Genomic DNA, 5,662 nt, shown 5'->3' with positions numbered 1-5,662 from the left:
CAACTGCGCCAATCGAGGACGGGTGGTTAGACACCGCCTCAGGGCCTGCAGTCTCAACGGCGATCGAGCCGAACACCAGCCTAACCCACTACACCACAACACCCAATTCCCTACTGACGTTGGTCGGGAAAGGTCATCATAAACCAACATACAGTTGGTTGGCAATGTTTCTATCGGCCTATAGGTCGGTAATGCTTGTATAGGCAACTGACTGTCGGTCGGGAATAGTCAGACATTTACTGGTTGTTTGGATAGCGATGATTAGCCATGAGTTTATAGAAAATAGGTTTTTAGCCGATTTTATGTAAAATCAGTTTTACTAGTTTGTTTTTGACTAATCAGTTTATGAGCAATCACGTTTGGAGTAAGAGAAGTTAACGCTGGCTTCTCTTGTTTCTTGTTTTGGATATGTATCTCTCCGGTGAGATCCCGTGAGATGAGGAAGGAGCAGGCTGCCAGAAAAGAACGGGATGGCCTGAGTCCATTAGGATCCAGTATTTACAAAACGGGTTTATAGAAAAACTACTAATTCTCGTTTTTTCATAAACTTGAAATTCTGGGTTCCTGAGAGCCACGTTTTTTATATCCATGGATTAGTTGGAACAGCCAAACAAGATTTTATTCGGTTAGACGGCTTTTCTAATTTGTAGAGATTGCATTTTGTATATTCTATCCATCCAAACAACCCCTTAGTGTCCCATTTTCAGACGGTAATACGCTTACACCCAGCCAACCATCGGTCGGGAAACATTACCGACCGACAGATCGTTGGGCCAGCAAAATAGCCCGCGCCAATCGTTTGGGCCAGCGAAATTTAGCTCACGCGCGGGGTTAAAAAAGGCTTCGCGCTAACCAGGCCCAAAAATCCTCCAACCAGCCTTTCTTCCTTACCCCTACCAGCCACCACACATTAACCCTATCCCCACCCACGCGTTCTTTCCGGCGACGGCGCCGCCGTTCTCTTGTTCTCTTCTCCGCCCACCGCCGCCCGCTCCGCGGCCGCTCCATCTCCTGCTCCCCTGCCACACCTTATCCCCTCCTCCTCCCACTCTCTCTGCCTTTATGTTCTCCCGTGCTCCTAGTGCCTCCTTCGGGCTCCCGCAGCCAGATGCGGCCGCCTAGGGTTCGCTGCGGCCGGAGATGGCTACCATGGAGGTCGCCCCCTTCAGATCTAGCGGCCCAGTCCTCTACCAGGTGCCGTAGTCAAGGAGGACAGAGCGCCATCACCAGGCTGGTGCTGGGTGCGCTCTGGCCCTCCTTCCGACCGGTGTGTACCTTGCTCTTGGGGTAGCACCGAGCGACGGCGGCGACTACAAGATGCAGCAGAAGCGACGCATGGCCAAGAATCTAGGCCTCCGAACATTGGCGGTTGTTGTTGTGGCAGAAGAGTCGGTACAGAGTTCGCGCCTCCGCCCTGTTCAGCCTTGCCTCCATCAACTTTGGAACTCCCGGTAAGCATATTCATAATCATGTCTTCATCGTGATTGTGTAAAAAGCTGGATATGGATGAAGACGAAGTCCAAGGGCAGATTTCGTATATCTGCTAGCTTTACATCTGTTTTCTGTAGTTTATTTTTGCCACGTGAAGCAGGATGAGTTTAGATTTGTTCATGAAATTGGATGGAATAGAGATAGGACTGCAATGCCCAGATGTATTTTCAAGTGGATACCTATTGCCTAAACTACAATAACACTAAGAGAAGGTCACTGAATCCCATTTTATTTTAAATTAAGCGGTCGAGCGGCGGGAATCGAACCCGTAGTGCTAGCAGTTTTTGTTTTGTTTTGCAGCACTTGCTTTAATTGAAGGTTTGCATCATAAATAGGACAAGAGAGGTCCATGATCACGTTGCGATGTCTGAAGCCTAAAGCTAACACTAAACGAACCGGTTCAAGTTCTAGCATGAATAAGTATAATTTTTGCACGATTATGTTTTAGTAGACCTAATAGTGTAATTTGTTTCAACTATTTAGTCTTCAGGCTGTACATTAGGCCAACAGGCCAATACTGCTTTTTATAGTTAGGGTTGTAGTTATTATATGGAAAACACATACTGGTTGGGTGCTACAGTTTGTCCATTTCAGGTCAACAATTTCTAAGCTTCCATATTTTACGTGACTCCATTTTTATGCAGGTGATGAGCTGGAGCTCCCAAATAGACACCGTGCTTCATAATCAGCTCCAAATTCTCAATCCTGTAGCACTAACATTATTTGGTAAAACAATGGAAATATGTTTCACAAAAATAGTGGTACATGATAAAAACCGTATCCATATGATGATACAAAAAGCGGCACCTAAATCAAGTGCATACCATTCTTAATCCTGTCTCTAGGTACTTTAATTTCCAAAAAAGTCTGGCCCTCAACAACCTTATTATCTCAGTGATTCCTGATCTTCCATCAAAGAATATCAATTCATTGCAAATACAGCACCATTATTATCGATTTATTTTCATTGCTATCAAGTACTACCTCTGTACCAAAATATAAGACGTTTTTGTAGGCTAAACTAGCCTACAAAAATGTATTATATTTTGATATGGAGGTAATAACTTTTTGACCGTAATCCAAATCGAAACCATCAAAATCATTTGATTTACAGGGTTCTTCCTCCTGGCAGCGGCGCAATTTGTTGGCTTGCTCATCAGCTGTGATACCCCATGTCCCCTGTCTGCACCTGCTGGTGAGTTCTTCCCGAATGCTTCTGTATATTCCTTTGGCTGTAACTTATTGCATGAGAAAACAGGTTCCATGCTTTTTCTTTTCCATTTGAACCATGTGAAGACCCATTTCCAGTAATTCCATTAATTCCCTGCATCCTCTGGTTCTGCTATTATTCTATTAGGCTTTTACTGTTGATTCAGACATGCTAGTTATTTAGCATTTTTGTGAGACATTCGTAGCTATTCTGAGGGTGCTCCTTCAGTAAATATATTCTTACCTCTGCCATGTCAGGGGCACATAGACACGAAAGGATATGTTTCAGATATGAAGGTATGCAAATATATACAGCATCATCAAGCAATGACGGAAGCCAGATCTCAAAATCAACAGAAAGAAATGTAGAACTTAATTAGTTCCTGGAGCATATACCTAGATGATCATAGATCATGCAGGTTCATAACATGGAAATGCTCTTAGAAAGGTGGTTTACATGGATGTTGTCCTCTGTTTGTCTAACCAAAAGTATGGCGAGTGTTACCACAATGTACTCCCCCCGTTTCTAAATATAAGACCTTTTAGAGGTTTCAATACAGACTACGTACGGATGTATATAGACGCATTTTAGAGTGTAGATTCACTCATTTTGCTTCAAATGTAGTATGTATTGGAATATGTAAAAAATCTTATATTATTTAGGAACAAAGGGAGTAGTAGTTACACTGTCGTTCACTTATAGTAGGATAGTCAAGTGATTATTTTTCGCTTCTGCTTCACATGGTTGTTGGTTGGAAAAAAGGTTTATATCTTTTGTGCTACATTGGTTTGCTCAATTCCCCTGAAATTGGTAACTGGACTGTCTCGGTCATTGTTGTGTATATTTGTTTCTTCCTAAAAAAGAGAGTTTTTACGCAACCGTTCATAGACACTACCGTGAATCTCAAGTGGCGAAATGTTCTTTTTTGGACCTTCGAGTGGCGAAATGTTATTACTTAGGTTCATGAAATGGGGAAAAATCAAGAGTTTAATTTTCTAGAGTACTGCATCAATGATGTAGGCAAATAAGTTCTCCTATGTTAGATCCGTCCAGTTATGTACTTTTGCTGCCACTAATTGTGAATTATATGCAGCATTGAGCATTCTAATTACTCTTCTGCATTGTTCTCTATGTCGACAACTGCTGTAGTGTAGGCTGAAGCGATGGCATGTATGATTGATGTAGTTTCATCTCAATAAGAACTATTTGGTGCATATATAGTATGTTGGTCCCAGCCTACTTGTTGTAACTCCTGATTTTGATGGATTTTTTTTCTTGGTTTTGATTACACAATCTAGAATTTGTACCGTTTTCAGCCAAATTCAACAGAGTATATCATCGAATACTAACGATTTCAATTATCATGGTATATTCAAGTCAAAGCTAAATACTGGTATGTGTCCGCCTACCTTGGCAAAGATTGTAGGTTAATCTACTTTGGTGTTGTAGGTTCTTTTCTTCTTACTCTTATTTTTAGGTTTTATTTCTTATTCATATTTCCATTCAGGGCGAAAAAAGCTGGGAACTATTTGGACACATATACCATTTAGGTGTTCTCCCTTACTACCCAAAACAATGTTAGGTGGGCTAAGATAATACTTTTAGGTGTTCAAAAAGAGTCACATTTATAATTAGCTAGCTTTCAGCTTGCTATATCCAGTGTGAACTACTGGAAATATGTACATGTACTGAAAGAGTCATAGTTATTTATATTTAGCTTTCAGCTCATTGTATCCACTATCTGTAAAGTTGTATCTTTATTGTTTTGGAAATAGATGTGGGAATATTGGCTACTGGTACCTATCTACAGTAACTTAACTATATCCTCGGGAACACTATATGCTCAGCAATCGTACAAAGTAAATGATGTATTTCCTTTTAATGGATAGATAAAAACGTGGACGGGGGCTTCCATGCTACATCCATGGCTACTGCTGGAAGTTGATTGATGGTCTTCATGTCCCAAAGTGCTAGTTTTACAGATTTGGCAAGTGTATTCTTCATTTTATGTTGTTGTGTGTGTGCACAGTGCACATGTGAATTTTCCATGCATTCAATTTCATAAATTAATTGAGCATTCTAAAAGTTGGGACTTGTTTAACTTTTGTAGGAACCAAACATAAGGACTGGACTCAGAAAGAACCATGAAGCCAGCGGTCCACGTCAACTGGATGTCTGAGCTTTCATTTTGTACAACTGATGCCTTATACTTGCATCTTTTATCTGTCCTTTTGTGAACCTGATGTATGGTGGCTTGGTGGTTATGTTTGGAACAGACTGAAGTGTATGTATGTGACAATTAGTTAATGAAATAAAAAATGTTTGGTGCACCTGAAATATGGTGTCTTGGTGATTATGCTTAGAATGCATGAATTACATGTATGCGACAGCGAATACAATAGCTTAATTAAAATTGTGGTTGGCTAAACAAAATGTTGATGAATTAATAGGTTGGGAAAGGAAAACACCATCTGATTGTTGGTTGGCAAAATAAACCCTGTCGGACAGTTGGTCGGGAAAGCCCAACACTAAGCCCATCAGAATGTTGGTCGGGAAAGGCCCATGGCTGCCCCAACGAACTGTTGGTCGGGAAAGGCCCATTGCTACCCCAACAGATTGTCGGTCGGGGAAGGCCCATAGCAGGCCCAACAGACTGTTGGTCGGGAAAGGTACTCCATAGCCGTCCAGCAGTCGGTCGGGAAAGATATGTCGGTCGGGAAAGGGTTTTCCCGTATGGACTTTTCCTAACAGAGGTGGTCGGTCGGCAATAGTCTTTCCCGACCGACTGTCTATCGGCGAAAGCTGTATTTCCGACCAACCTGGCTGTTGGGGATATAGTGTTGTGGTGTAGTGAACCTCTCGCCAGCACACGCAATGTACACGAAATAGAGGGTTTGAACCTTGCGGCTCAGAGTAAACCAATCTCGAAGATGGTACTCATGCACGAAAACAATTTCTACA

General features: G+C 41.9%; 1 long non-coding RNA gene across 2 annotated transcripts; it reads left to right on the top strand.

Annotated features, from left to right (window-relative positions):
- The first annotated feature begins 861 nt into the window (after nucleotides 1–861).
- Nucleotides 862–5,057, top strand: LOC125531455. Of its 2 annotated transcripts, XR_007293239.1 has the most exons (3): nucleotides 863–1,451; nucleotides 2,136–2,686; nucleotides 4,591–5,057. It is a non-coding gene; the product is annotated as an uncharacterized LOC125531455 (long non-coding RNA). The 2 variants fall into 2 exon arrangements; XR_007293238.1 differs by having other exon boundaries at nucleotides 862–2,686.
- The last annotated feature ends 605 nt before the right edge of the window (nucleotides 5,058–5,662 follow it).

The sequence above is a fragment of the Triticum urartu genome, unplaced genomic scaffold (assembly GCF_003073215.2).
Source record: "Triticum urartu cultivar G1812 unplaced genomic scaffold, Tu2.1 TuUngrouped_contig_7132, whole genome shotgun sequence".
Taxonomy (NCBI): domain Eukaryota; kingdom Viridiplantae; phylum Streptophyta; class Magnoliopsida; order Poales; family Poaceae; genus Triticum; species Triticum urartu.
This window is presented reverse-complemented; position numbering and strand designations above follow the sequence as displayed.